General features: G+C 44.1%; 1 protein-coding gene across 1 annotated transcript in view; it reads left to right on the forward strand.

The window, feature by feature from the left end:
• The first annotated feature begins 5,489 nt into the window (after positions 1-5,489).
• The window catches only part of ELAVL1 (ELAV like RNA binding protein 1), a 91,968-nt gene continuing 83,844 nt past the window's right edge, over positions 5,490-13,613 (forward strand). Inside the window, exon 1 of the mRNA XM_048831123.1 lies at positions 5,490-5,587. The gene's annotated coding sequence lies outside the window, so the exon portion shown is untranslated. The remainder of the gene's footprint in view (positions 5,588-13,613) is intronic.

The following is a 13,613-nucleotide window of genomic DNA, read 5'->3' on the forward strand; positions in this document are numbered from 1 at the left end:
TTCCCCCCCTCCTCCGGGGGCTCAGCTGAGGCAAGTAGCTGCGCCCGAAAGCAGGCGTGGGGGGGTGGGTGCTGGCAAACTAAGGGCCGAAGCACATAGACGGGAAAAAAACACAAAAAATGAAAAGAAAACAAAAAAAGCGTCTGGCCCGGTCAGGGGGGGACTAAGGCAGGTACAAAAAGTAAGAAAAATCCGGGCCAGGGGGCTTTAGGAAAGAATAGAAAGCAGATAGCTGAGGAGCAAGCAAAAAACGTTCCGTTTCCCAACAGGGATTGTCTGGAGACAATCAAGACAGGCTGATTAGAACACCTGCAGCCAATCAAGAAGCTGCTAGAATCAATTAAGGAAGGCTAACCAGGGCACCTGGGTTTTAAAAAGGAGCTCACTTCAGTTTGTGGTGTGCGTGTGAGGAGCTGGGAGCAAGAGGCACTAGGAGCTGAGAGTTAGAACATGGACTGTTGGAAGACTGAGGTGTACAAGCGTTATCAGACACCAGGAGGAAGGTCCTGTGGTGAGGATAAAGAAGGTGTTGGGAGGAGGCCATGGGGAAGTAGCCCAGGGAGTTGTAGCTGTCGCACAGCTGTTCCAGGAGGCAGTCTAGACAGCTGCATTCCACAGGGCCCTGGGCTGGAACCCAGAGTAGAGGGCGGGCCCGGGTTCCCCCCAAATCCTCCAAACTCCTGGTCAGACACGGGAGGAGCCGACCTGGACTGTGGGTTCAGAAAAATGGCCAAGCTGAGGGCTGCCATGAAACTCCAAGGTGAGCAAATCCACCAATAAGCACGAGACCCACCAAGGTAGCCCAGGAACTTTGGCACACTACCCATTGAGCCTGACGATCTGGGCAGCTTTCTATCCACCTTATCGTCCATTAATCCAAACTATACTTCTTGAACTTGCTGGCAAGAATACTGTGGGAGACTGTATCAAAAGCTTTGCTAAAGTCAAGTTATATCATGTCCACTGCTTTCCCCATATCCACAGAGCCAGTTATCTCATCACAGAAGGCAATCAGTTTGGTCAGGTGTAACTTGCCCTCAGTGAATCCATGCTGACTGTTCCTGATCACCTTCCTCTCTTCCAAGTGGTTCAAAATGGCTTCCTTGAAGACTTGCTCCATGATATTTTATGATAAAGCAGAGCTTCACTGTTTGTCAAATGTCATCACTACATTGTGTTACATCATGGCATGGAGCTGAAATGTCATTGTAATATCTCAGAACACCATCGTTCTGTAACAAACAACATCTCAATATGTAGTGATATCATGTAAACGTAACATCACTAAACCTCTGTACTGTGTTCAGAATCACAAGTTGAGGACGTTTTGCTGAATTGTCACCAAGTTTCTTAAAATGTCCTCACACCATTATTTAATTGCATTGGAATGTATTAATGTTGCATCGTATAGCAACATAACATCATTCAACATGTTTGAGTTGTGCCAAATGTCACTACATTGCATCATCACAAGACGGGGTGAGGCTGATATGGCTGTGGAAAAGGCTTATGCAATCCAAAAAATGCACATTAGCCCAGGTATTTTCAGTAGCGATAGGGAAGTGTATTACCATTGTACAAAGCACAAGTGAGACTTATTCTGGAATATTGTGTGCAATTCTGGAATCCCATATTTAAGAAATATGAATTCAGACCAGAACAGGTGCAGAGAAGGACTACTAGGATAATCAGAAGAATGGAGAACCTGCCTTATGAAAGAATATTAAAAGAGCTTGGCCTTGTTTAGCCTAACAATAGGAATGCTGAGGGGATATATGATTGCTCTCTATAAATACATCAGATGGAGAAACACAAGGAAAAGAGAGGAGTTATTTAAATTAAGGGTCAATGCTGGCACAATAACAAATGGATATAAACTATCAACCAGTTTAGGCTTGAAATTAGACAAAGGTTTCTAACCATCAGAGGAGCAAAGTTCTGGAATCGTCTTCCAAGGGGAATAGTGTGGGCAAAACCCTCATTTGTTTCAAGACTTAGCTTGGTAAGTTTATGGAGGGAATGGTCTGATGAAGTTGCCTACAATGGCATATGGCCCATCTGCATCTGCTATTAGCTATTATCTCCAATGGCTGGAGATGGGACACTAAATGGGGAGGGCTCTGAGTTACTACAGAGAATTCTTTCCCAGGTGTCTGGCAGGTGGGTCTCGCCCACATGTTCAAGGTCTAACTGATTGCCATATTTGGGATCATGAAGGAATTTTCCCCTGGGTCAGACTGTCAGAGACTCTGGGTTTTTTTGCCTTCCTCTGCAGCATGGGGCATGGGTCACTTGCTGGTGTGAACTACAGTACGTGGTGGATTCTCTGTAATTTGAAGTCTTTAAATCAAGATTTGAGGACTTCAGTAACTCAGCCAGAGGTTAATTGCCTATTTCAGGAGGTGAGGTTCTGTGGTCTGTAATGTGCATGTCAGATTAGTTGATCATGATGGTCCCTTTGGCCTTAAAGACTAGGAATCTGTAATTGCATTGTGACAAACTAGCATCACATTTTAAAAAATGCCATATCCTAATGCAACACGAAGGCATTGCACAGATGTGTCATCATATGGCATCAGAACTTCACAACACAAAATGAAAACATTCCCTCAAAACAGCATCACACTTTCTTAAAAAACGTAACACAGTGCAGTAAAATGGTGGCATTGCTTCAAATCATAGTCACGCCTTTACACAACACAATGCTTTTTGCACTGAAATAGCATGTTATATTATATTATAACATAATTGCGATATGAAGTGCCATTATGACATGAAAATCATCATCAAGACTCAAAGTAGCATTGCCATGTGATTAAGTTTAGTGGCCCAAAAGGATTATAGAGACCTGTGAACCTTCTGCTCTCAGTCATGGGGATTTGCTCCATTAAAATCAGGATAATTCCAGAAAATCCAAGAATACCAGAAGATTGTCGTGCTTGTGAGTGACAAAATTGTGACACTGTAGTTGGCACATAATGAAAGAAGGCAATGACAGATGTCCCAACATCTTTAGCATTTTTTACAGAGCTTTGGAAGGTATTTCAGGACCTAACAGGTTGGAATTTACAGAATGTTGAGTCTCATTGGCTCAATGTACATATGGCAATCATAGAGGAGAAAAAAAGGACAGGCGGTGCTCTCTCTCCCCTCCATCAATAAGTAGTCTCTTTGCCAAACTCTGACATGATGTTATTTCCCCTCACTTTCTCTTTGATAGTGTGTTCTCCATCCTGTTACAGAGATTGGGCTGCCCCACACATCAGTTTCTTATAGTGCTGAGCATGGAGATTAAAGAGTGGCCCATTACAGTTTGAACAGTTGAATGAGATTCAGTGGGCACCTAGACTGTAAAGCGGGGTAACATTACTCAAAAAATGTTGGGCATGTATTACACAAAGCATTTGACACAAGAAAAAACTTGAATTTCTTAAAATTCAAGACGGCTTGAATAAATTATCTGTGCACTTTCCGCATCTGATTGTTCAGATGTTCCAGAATAATAGGGTAAATAATAATCATCTAAGTGCATAAAGTAATTCCACATATGTATATACCAATATGTCACACATATGCCTCTATATGTGATTATGTCAGTATATTTTAAATTTACATCCTTCTCTTTAGATCATTCAGCACAAATTTTGCATTAACTCATATTTACAGTTGTAAATTATTTACATCAGTAATACAGAATCATGAATTTGAGGTTACATGTCTTATGTATGAAAGAGAAAAAAATTCACATTATGTGAAATACTAGTCATTTTCTGGCATCCTTTGTTTAGAGTCTGACCAATGTGTGCCACATTGAACCTTGCCAAGTATATTAGATTATCTACAGTCCTGAAGACTTAAAATTACATTTGTCATGCATGGAATTTCCTTTCTTGTAGGAGGTATACCACTGAATGACACTGGATTGATTAAAAAAATACATTTCTTTCCTGTAGCATCGGCGACATTTTAAGACACCAGGACTCCTCACAGATTCTGTGCACTGGGGCTAACCACAAATTCAAAGTGCCAACTGCCTCTAACTATATGAAATGTGCAGGTATCCAATATAACTGTTTTCTCCAAATTGTATTATGGAGGATGGAGGGATTTAGGAGAATAAAAATCCTGAATGGTTATGCCCCTTAAGCTCACTGCAGAAAGTGCTCTGAGCCCACATGGGAGAGCAGGCCAGCTGAGTTTCTGGGGTATAGCAAGTCTCATGTTCACCGTAGACATACCAGGGCAAAAACATTGACTTTTATTGTAACAATCTGTTTATCTTTGTGTCCTGTGTTTTGATATTGGCCCCACACACAAAGGGATCATTTCACCCAGTCATGTCCTTTGATATCAGGGAATACAGCCAGAGTTTTTCAACGATTCCAGCGTCTTGCTTTTCACCCTTACGACCCTATTGCTCTGAACATTTGTAGCCAGGGAGCGTTAAGAGTCTTGTTCCATCTCTGCAAGTAGAATTGGGGCCAGGCCAAACAGGGGCCTGAAAGGCAGAAAGACTCCTACTTGCCAGGTTCTATGAAAGAGTGCTTAGGGTGCCCATGATTTTGCTTTGCCCCAAAATGCTTGGGAGCAGAGGAAGGGTGAACATCAGTATCCATTGTCCACACTAAAAAAAGAACAGGAGGACTTGAGGCACCTTAGAGACTAACAAATTTATTTGAGCATCAGCTTTCCTGATCTACAGCTCACTCCATCCGGTGCATGCAGTGGACTCTAAGGTGCCACAAGTCCTCCTTTTCTTTTCGCGGATACAGACTCACACGGCTGCTACTCTGAAACCTGCCCAAACGGTCATTCTGAAGCCTTCTGCCCCTGTGAGCCTTTTACTCCTGTATTTGGAGCCTGACTTTTCTTTTCTCCTTTCATTCGTCCCCCCGTTTCCCCATTTCTTTAACCTACAGATTCCGAAGGAAAATTCGCCTTTCGGCTGACAGCCGTACCTGGGCCGCCTGTGACCGCACGGACCCCCGCTTGGCGAGCGGACCCTCTCTTCTTCACTCAGTGGACAGAGTTTCCTTCCCCTCAGAATCAAACCAGCGGCCGGAGCGCCGCTCTCCGAGCACACACGTACCCCCCTCTGCTCCCCCAGCCCGGCCGCAGAAAGCCGGGCCGGGCCGAGGCTCGCGGCCCGCGGGGCCCTGGACACGCTCCCCAAGGGCTGGAAGCCGCTTTTGGCTACGTGGACGAACCGAGCAGGCGGCCTGGACGGGGGACGGGGCCTTCCCCCAACTCCCGCGCCCGGACACAGAGCCCGCGCCGAGAAACGGGGCCCGTGGGCCCCCGCGGCGGCAGCCCAGGTGATTCCGCGCCCTGCCCAGCTCCGCCCGCTCCGCCTCTCCTCGCGCCAGGCCCGCTCTCCCCCCTCCCGCCGCCGCGAGCGCCCGCCCCGGGGGTACGATTGACGGACTGGCTGTTGCTCCAATGGGGCGCCGGCCACGTGTGCAAAGTAACCAATGGGGCTCGGTGGGCGGAGCGGGGGCGTGTGCAGGCGGCGCAGCGAGCGGCTTGTCTTGCGCGCTGCGGAGCTGTTCGCCTCCCGCTGCCCAGGCCCTGCCGGAGCCGCCGCCAGGTGAGGCCAGGCTGGGCGAGGCGTGCGGGGAGGCTGGGGCCAGGTCGGACTTGCCTCCTGGCGGTGGAAGGAGCGGGCCAGGCTGGGCTCGAGAGCGAGGCTGTGGCCTGGCCCTGCGGGGGAGACCTGGGGCCTGTGGGGGGAGGGGCGGGCCGGGGCCTGTGGGGGGAGGGGCGGGCCGGGGCCTGGGGTGGGGGAGACCCTGGCCTGCGGCGGCACATCATGAGCGGGAAGTGGAGCCGGTTGCAGTGGTATTGGGTGTGCAGGATGCAGGCCATGGGCAGCGGGTGTGGGCTTGTCTACATCGTGTTCTTTTCTTTTTTAAATTCTCATTATTGGCAAGATTAGAGCAGCTCCTCTGGCTGGTGGGAGTACGAGTGTGGACAGGGATCCCATGTGCACTAACATCAGCACTGTAAGTTAGACCTGCTCTGGGTAAGGTTACCCACATCCTGTTAAATTCCAGAGACTTTGGGAGACCTTGGCTATACTAGCCCCCCCCCCCCCCCCCCGTGGTACCGTCAGTGAGGTTGCTCTGGTGAGAGATCTTTCGAGTAAAGCCAAGTGTACTGACTACCTGTATGTGTAGTGAGCTGGGTGATGGGAAGAATGTGTGTGGAGAGAGTGTGTACCTGGAGCTGCCCCATGGCGAGAGGGAGTGTTGTGTCTCCTTCTGATGCAGGGTGATGGATGATGAAGTGTATGTGGGGAGTGTGTGTTTTGTGCCCTGTTAGAAGCAGATGGGGGAATGTTTTGGGTCATGGGGCCTTGGATATGTTGATATTGTGGAGAATAAGGGGTAAGGGGCTGGGTCATATAGCGTGTTCTCTTATGATTCATTTTTGCTGCCTTTGACATGGTTGATGACTTAATCCACCTGACTTTTGTGATTTTTTTTTTCTTTTTCTTCCCTATCTTGCCCTTGGATGCTGTATTGAATATTTGGAGTGCCATACAATTGGTTAGAGTTGCTGACAACTCAGGTTCCTTTGAACAGTTTTTCATACTCCCCTCTTTCTGTCTGCCATTGTCCTTCAGTTCTCTGTTTTCGCTTCTTCTGTATACTTTCCTCTTTTTTACTTCATCACCACTTATACATTCATTATCACCCCGTAGCCCTATATACTCATGACACTTCCACACCCCCTATCCACTCTAGCATACTTAGCTGATGCTGACATCTTGGGTGTCCAGCCACTATCTCAACTTCTTGCTGGCCCATGCACCCTGCATTCCAGTAATGAAGATGTTACTGATAGTCTACTCAAAACTAGTTACTGGTAAGTAGACTTTCTCATCTTTTCTCCTAATTTCTCTTTTCTGTCTCCATTGATAATTCCACTCTTTCTTGTGATTCAGCCTGTAATCTTGCTATGATGTTTTATTCTACTCTGCCCCATGTTGTCTTTCTTGCTAACACCTGTTGCTTCTTTCTTTTAAAATTTGTCCTGTACTGACTGCTAAAACCCTTGTCCGTATCCTGGTCACTTCTTGCCTTTATTGCTATAATCTCTTGTCTGGCCTCTCTTTCTTTTGTTCTCCTTCCAGTCTGTTTGAAATGCTGCTGCCAAAGACATCTTCCTTTCCTGTGACTTAATGTTACTGTGATCCTTCCTTCGCTTCCTGTGTCTGAATACATAAAAGGAGCATATTCTTCATAGAAGGCCCTACATTGCCTTTAACCCCTACCATCTCTGTCTTCTTTTTATTCACTCTCTGTTTCCTCATCCTTTTGCCTTCTTCAAACCTGTGTCTCCTTTCCCCATTCTTAGTTTTGTGCCTTCTATCACTTTTATCTTCTATAGCTGGAACATCTTGTCTTCATCTGCCAGAAGCTCACCCTCTTTCCTTTAAAACTCACCTTTCTGAGCAGACCCAGGAACCTTCACCCTCTGTTTCCCAAAGTGATTTTCTGCCCCTTGTCTTTGATTCCTATGTTGATTGTAAGAACTTCAGGGCAGAGATGTATTATGGAAACTTGTTAGTGGTATCATGGTTAAGGTTGTATCAGATATCTGATTTTCATGGGCCCTTACTATCTGAAGCCCTGAAAGTTTATGGAAGTTGCTATTCTGGAATAATTACTCCGTAATAGTTACATTGGCACAAGCCCTGTGTGAGCAGTCTTATTTTGGAATAAGTATCCACACAGGGGCTTACACTGAAACAACCATTTCAGAATAGCTATTTTGGTAAACTTCTAAGTGTAAACAAGCCCTAAAAATGACGTTGGCACCTAGAAACCCCAGACTGCTGGTCCCATATGTTCACATACATACTGATTCTTGTATCATTCAATGTTGGTGATATACAACTGTTTTTAAACTTACTTACTAACTATGCTGACCCCTTCTGGTTTCTAACAAGAGAGGAAAAGTTAAAACTCCTCCCGCTCTTTGTAGGAGACAGTCAGGGAGCCCTACTCCCTAGGCAGTCCCTGTAGTTGATCATCCTCAGGATGTTTGATGCACTGGCATTACCAGTTTATCATCCATCACTTCCATCAATATCCCTGCTTTCCTTTATTTACTCTCAGCTTCCCCTGCATAATTAAGTTTGATGAACCATCTATGATTTATCAGTCTGACAGTAGTGGCTACTGATCCAAAGATAGGTTGCTGTCTGAGTCTGAACTCAGAGGAGTGCAGCTCGGAAAGACACTGCTCACTACCCCTCATATCCCTGCTTCCTTTTCTTCCTCGCTGCGAGCACCACATGGGTAGAGGGACTGGATTTTCAGGTTTCTTCAACTGAAATTTGTGCTGAGGAGGGAGCATGTCCAGGGAGCAATTTTGGAATCTGGCAGGCAGAGATAGTCCCCGATCTATCCTACGCTGACACGGGGTGGAGCTGGAGGCAAGAAAGGTGCTAATTAGGGATGCGGGGGGAAGTAGTAGTGGAGGATATAGGATGGATCGGGATATGCCTTTCTCCCCAATGAACCCTTTATTTTAATGTCCCATACTGAGAGTGGGAGTCTTGCCTGGCAACAGTTGTCTACAGCTCCTGTAGGAGACATCTGTGCTTGAAGGTTTCTCTTATGTCAAGCATCACCATCTTTGACACAGTGGCAGAGCTGTGCTATAGAAGGCACTGAAGGGGAGATATGAACCCAGTTCTACAACCTGTTTCTTTCTGCTGACTATGCTACTCTTTGGGGGGAAGCCTTGGAGATGGCAGCAGTGCTAATTAGTGCTAAACTTCTGCAGAATTCCAAGTTGGCCTCTTAATCCTCGAAATCACTTAGAGGAGTTATTAGGTGGGGGGCAGGAGAGGGATGTTTCTGATCTTCCACATCATATTTCTTCAGCATTGGGAAGGTCAGGATGGCGACTGTGGCCTCTTCCATCCTGCTGTCTTGTCTTCTGGACCCTATCATCAGCCTTCCTACCGTGCAGTCTGGTTTTATGAACTGGATGTAATTTCTCAAATTAAATGTATACCTCAAATTAAAAAAAAACATATTAAGAGGAGCAAAAAACTGTCACCGTGGCTAAACAACAAAGTAAAAGAAGCGGTTAAAGGCAAAAAGACATCCTTTAAAAATTGGAAGTCAAATCCTACTGAGGAAAATAGAAAGGAACATAAATTCTAGCAAGTTAAGTATAAAAGTATAATTGGGCAGGCCAAAAAAGAATTTGAAGAGCAACTAGCAAAAGACACAAAAATTAACAGTAATTTTTGTTTTAAGTACATCAGAAGTGGGGCCACTGGATGATCGAGGAAGGTAAGACCATTGTGGAGAAACTAAATACATCATTTGTATTGGTCTTCACTGCAGAGGATGTGAGAGAGTTTCTCACACCGTAGCCATTCTTTTTAGGTAACATATCTGAGGAACTGTCCCAAATGGATGTGTCAATAGAGATATTGGAACAAATTGATAAACAGTAATAAGTCACTAGGACAAGATGGTAGTCACCCAAGGGTTCTGAAGAAACTAAAATATGAAATTGCAAAACTGCTAACCGTGGTATGTAATCGGTCACTTCAGTCAGCTTCTGTAGCAGATGACTGGAGGATAGTTAATGTGATACCAATTTTTAAAAAAGACTCCAGAAGTGATCCTGGCAATTACAGGCTGATAAGCCTAACTTCAGTACCAGGCAGATTGGTTGAAACTATAGTAAAGAACAGAATTACTAGACACCCAGATGAACACAACATGTTGGGGAAGAGTCAACGTGGTTTTTGTAAAGGGAAATCATGCCTCACCAATCTATTCAAATTATTTGAAGGGGTCAACAAACACGTGGACAAGGGTGATCCAGTGGATATAGTGTACTTGGACTTTCAGAAAGCCTTTGACAAGGTCCTTCACCAAAGGCTCTTAAGCACAGTAAGCAGTCATAGGATAGGAGGGATCTGCTCATGAATCAGTAACTGATTAAAAGACAGAAAGCAAAGGATAGAAATAAATGGTCAGTTTTCAGAATGGGAAGAGGTAAATAGTGGTGTCCCCAGGGATCTGTACTGTGACCAGTACTGTTCAGTGTATCCATAAACAATATGGAAAAAGGGGCGAACAATGCGGTGGCAAAATTTGCAGATAATACAAAACTACTCAAGGTAGTTAAGTCCAAAGCTGACTGCAAAGAGTTACAAAAAGATCTCACAAAACTGGGTGACTGGGGAACAAAATGGCAGATGAAATTCAGTATTGATAAATGCAAGTAATGCATGTAGGAAAACATAATCCCGTGTGTGTGTATAATATAAAATGATGGGGTCTAAATTAGCTGTTATCACTCAAGAAAGATCCTGGAATCATCATAGGTAGTTCTGTGAAAACATCCGCTCAATGTGTAGCGGTAGTCAAAAAAGTTAACCATGTTATGAACCATTAGGAAAGGGATAGAAAATAAGACAGAAAAATCATAGTGCCACTATATAAATCCATGGTACACTCACCGCTTGAATACTCTGTGCAGTTCTGGTTACCCTGGCTCCAATAAATAAATATAGAACTGGAAAAGATACAGAGAAGGGCAGCAAAAATGATTAGGGGGAATGGAACAGCTTCCATATGAGGAGAGGTTAAAAAAACTGGGACTTTTCATCTTGGAAAAGAGATGACTGAGGGGAAATATGCTAGAGGTCTATAAAAACATGAATGGTACAGAGAAAGTTTATAAGGAAGTCGTATTTACTCCTTCACATAACATAAGAACCAGGGCTCACCCAGTGAAATTAATAAGTAGCAGGTTTAAAACAAACCTAAGGAAGTACTATGTCACTCAGTGCACAGTCAATCTGTATAGGGGTTGTTGTGAAGGATCTTGTAAGTTTAAAAAAGAATTTGATAAGTTCCTGGATGGCTATTACCCAAGATGGTCAGAGATGCAATCCTATCCTCTAGGTTACCCTAGCCTATGACTGCTAGAATTTGGGAGTGGATGATGCGATGGATTACTCAATAGTTGCCCTATTCTGTTCATTCTTTCTGAAGCTAGTGGCATTGGCCAGTGTCAGAAGACAAAAAGAAAACGAGTACTTGTGGCACCTTAGAGACTAACAAATTTATTTCAGCATAAGCTTTCGTGAGCTAACACGGCTGCTACTCTGAAACCTGTCAGAAGACAGGACACTGGGCTAGATTGATCATTGGTCTAACACAGTGGTTCTCAACCTTTCCAGACTACTATACCTCTTTCAGGAGTCTGATTTGTCATGCATACCCCAACTACTTGCTTACAGAATCAGACATAAGAATGCAGAAGTGCCCCTGCATACTGTTACTGAAAAATTGCTTACTTTCTCATTTTTACCATATTTATAAAATCCATTGGAGTATTAATATTGTACTTCCATTTCACTGTGATACTTGAGCCGAATCTGAAGCCTGAGCTCCAAGTGGCAGGGCTGAAACATGTAACTTTGCTTTGAAGGCCCCACTGTGGTGTGGGGCCTTGGGCATTTGCCCTGCTTGCCATCCCCTAATGCCAGCTCTGCATCTGCAATCCTCCTAAACCTGTCCTGTGACCTCCCCACCTTTCCTGGGGGCTGCAACCTTCCAGCTGAGAAACTCTGATCTAGATGAGTTGAGTACCCCCAGGGATACACGTACCCTTGGTTGAGAACCACTGGTCTGATGTATATGGCCATTCTTATGTCACACCCAGGCCCACAGATGGCAAAATAAGGAAGCTTTCCAGGAGAGGAGTCTGGTTTGCCAAATTACAGCTTCTTTGTCAGTCTGGAATCATAGAAATGTAGTTCTGGAATGAACCTTGAGAAATCGGCTAGTTCAGCTCCCCTGCACTGAGGCAGGACCAAATATACCTGGATCATTCCTGATACGTGTTTGACTAACCTGCTTTTAAACACTCCAAAGTTGGGGATTCCGTGATCTCCCTTGGAAGCCTATTCTAATATTTAACTATCCTTATAGTTAGAAAGTTTTTCCTAGTATCTAGCCTAAATATCTCTCTCTGTAGATCAAGCCCAATACTTCTGATCATACCTTCAGTGGATTTGGAAAACAATTGATCACTGTCCTCTTTATAACTGCCTTTAACATATTTGTAAACTCAGGTTACCACTTTTTCTAGACTAAATGTGACTTCAGAGGTCAGCTATTCTACACCTTTTATCATTTTAATTGTTCTCCTCTGGACCGTCTCCAATTTATCCACATCTTTCCTAATGTGTGGTACCTAAAACTGGACACAGTACTCCCATTTGACATCTCACCAGTGCTGAGTAAGTGGGACAGTTGCCTCCCATGTTTTACAACACTCTTGTTAGTACACTCCAGAATGATACTCACCTTTTTTGCAGCTTGTTGTCTCATATGCAGTGATCCACTACAACCCCCAGATCCTTTTCAGAAGTACTTCTACCTAGGCAGTTATTTCCCATTTTATAGTTGTGATTTTAATTTTTTTTTCTTCCTAAGTGTAGTACTTGTTTGTCCTGTATTTTGTCTTGTTGATTTCAGACCAGTTCTCCATTTGTCAAGGTTGTTTTGAATTCTAATTCTGTCCTCCAAAGTTCTAGCAACCGATTCCAGCTTGGTGTCACCCACAGATTATATATAGGAATACTCTCCTCTCTGTTATGCAAGTAATTAATGAAAATACTGAATAGTACTGGACCCATGACAGACTCCTGCGTCACCCCACTAGATGTGCCATCCCAGGCTGTCAGCACATCATTGGTAACTGCTCTTTGGGTATGATCCTTCAACCAGTTTTGCATCCACCTTGTAGAGCTTCTTCTCGACCATGTTTCCCTAGTTTCATTAGGAGAATGTCCCATGGGACTGTCAGAATCCTTTCTAAGATCCAAATATATCATGTCTACATCTTTTCTTTTCTTCCTGGAATTCTCGTCCCCCACCAACAACCAAGGCAGTAATACTATCAGAAAAAGAAATTAGGTTGGTTTGGCTTGTTGTATTCTTGACAAAATCAATGTTGGCTTTTACTTACAACCCTGTTATCTCTAGGTAATCTGTAATGTAAGCAATCAGTCTGTAAGCGACTGTAATCAGTCGCTTACAGACTGATTGCTTAATATTTTGTCCCAGTATCTTTTCAGGTATCAAAGCTAGGCTGACTGGTCTATCATTCCCCAGGTCCTCTTCCTTCACCCCCTCTTTTTAAAGATAAGTACTACATTTACTCTTCTCCAGTCCTCTGGGACCTCCCTGTCCTCTGTGAGTTCTTAAAGATAATTAGTAATGATTCCAAGGTTGTTTCAGCTACTTTCTTAAGTACCCTAGGGTCCATTTCATCCAACCCTGCTAACCTGAATACGTCTAACTTACCTAAATATTCTTTAATCTGTTCTTTCACTGTTTTGGCTTGTGTTCCTTCCTTCCCCCTTGTTAATATTAATTTTGTTAAGTATCTGGTCACAATTTGCTTTTTTAGTGAAGACTGAAGCAAAATAGTTATTAAGCACCTCAGCCTTCTGTGGGACGTCTTCTATTATTAGCTCTCCTTTCCTGTTCAGTAGAGAACCTACACTTTCCTTCCTTTTCTCTTGTTCCTAATGTATTTAAAAAAACCTCTTCTTAGTT

The sequence above is a fragment of the Caretta caretta genome, chromosome 25 (assembly GCF_965140235.1).
Source record: "Caretta caretta isolate rCarCar2 chromosome 25, rCarCar1.hap1, whole genome shotgun sequence".
NCBI classification, from domain to species: domain Eukaryota; kingdom Metazoa; phylum Chordata; order Testudines; family Cheloniidae; genus Caretta; species Caretta caretta.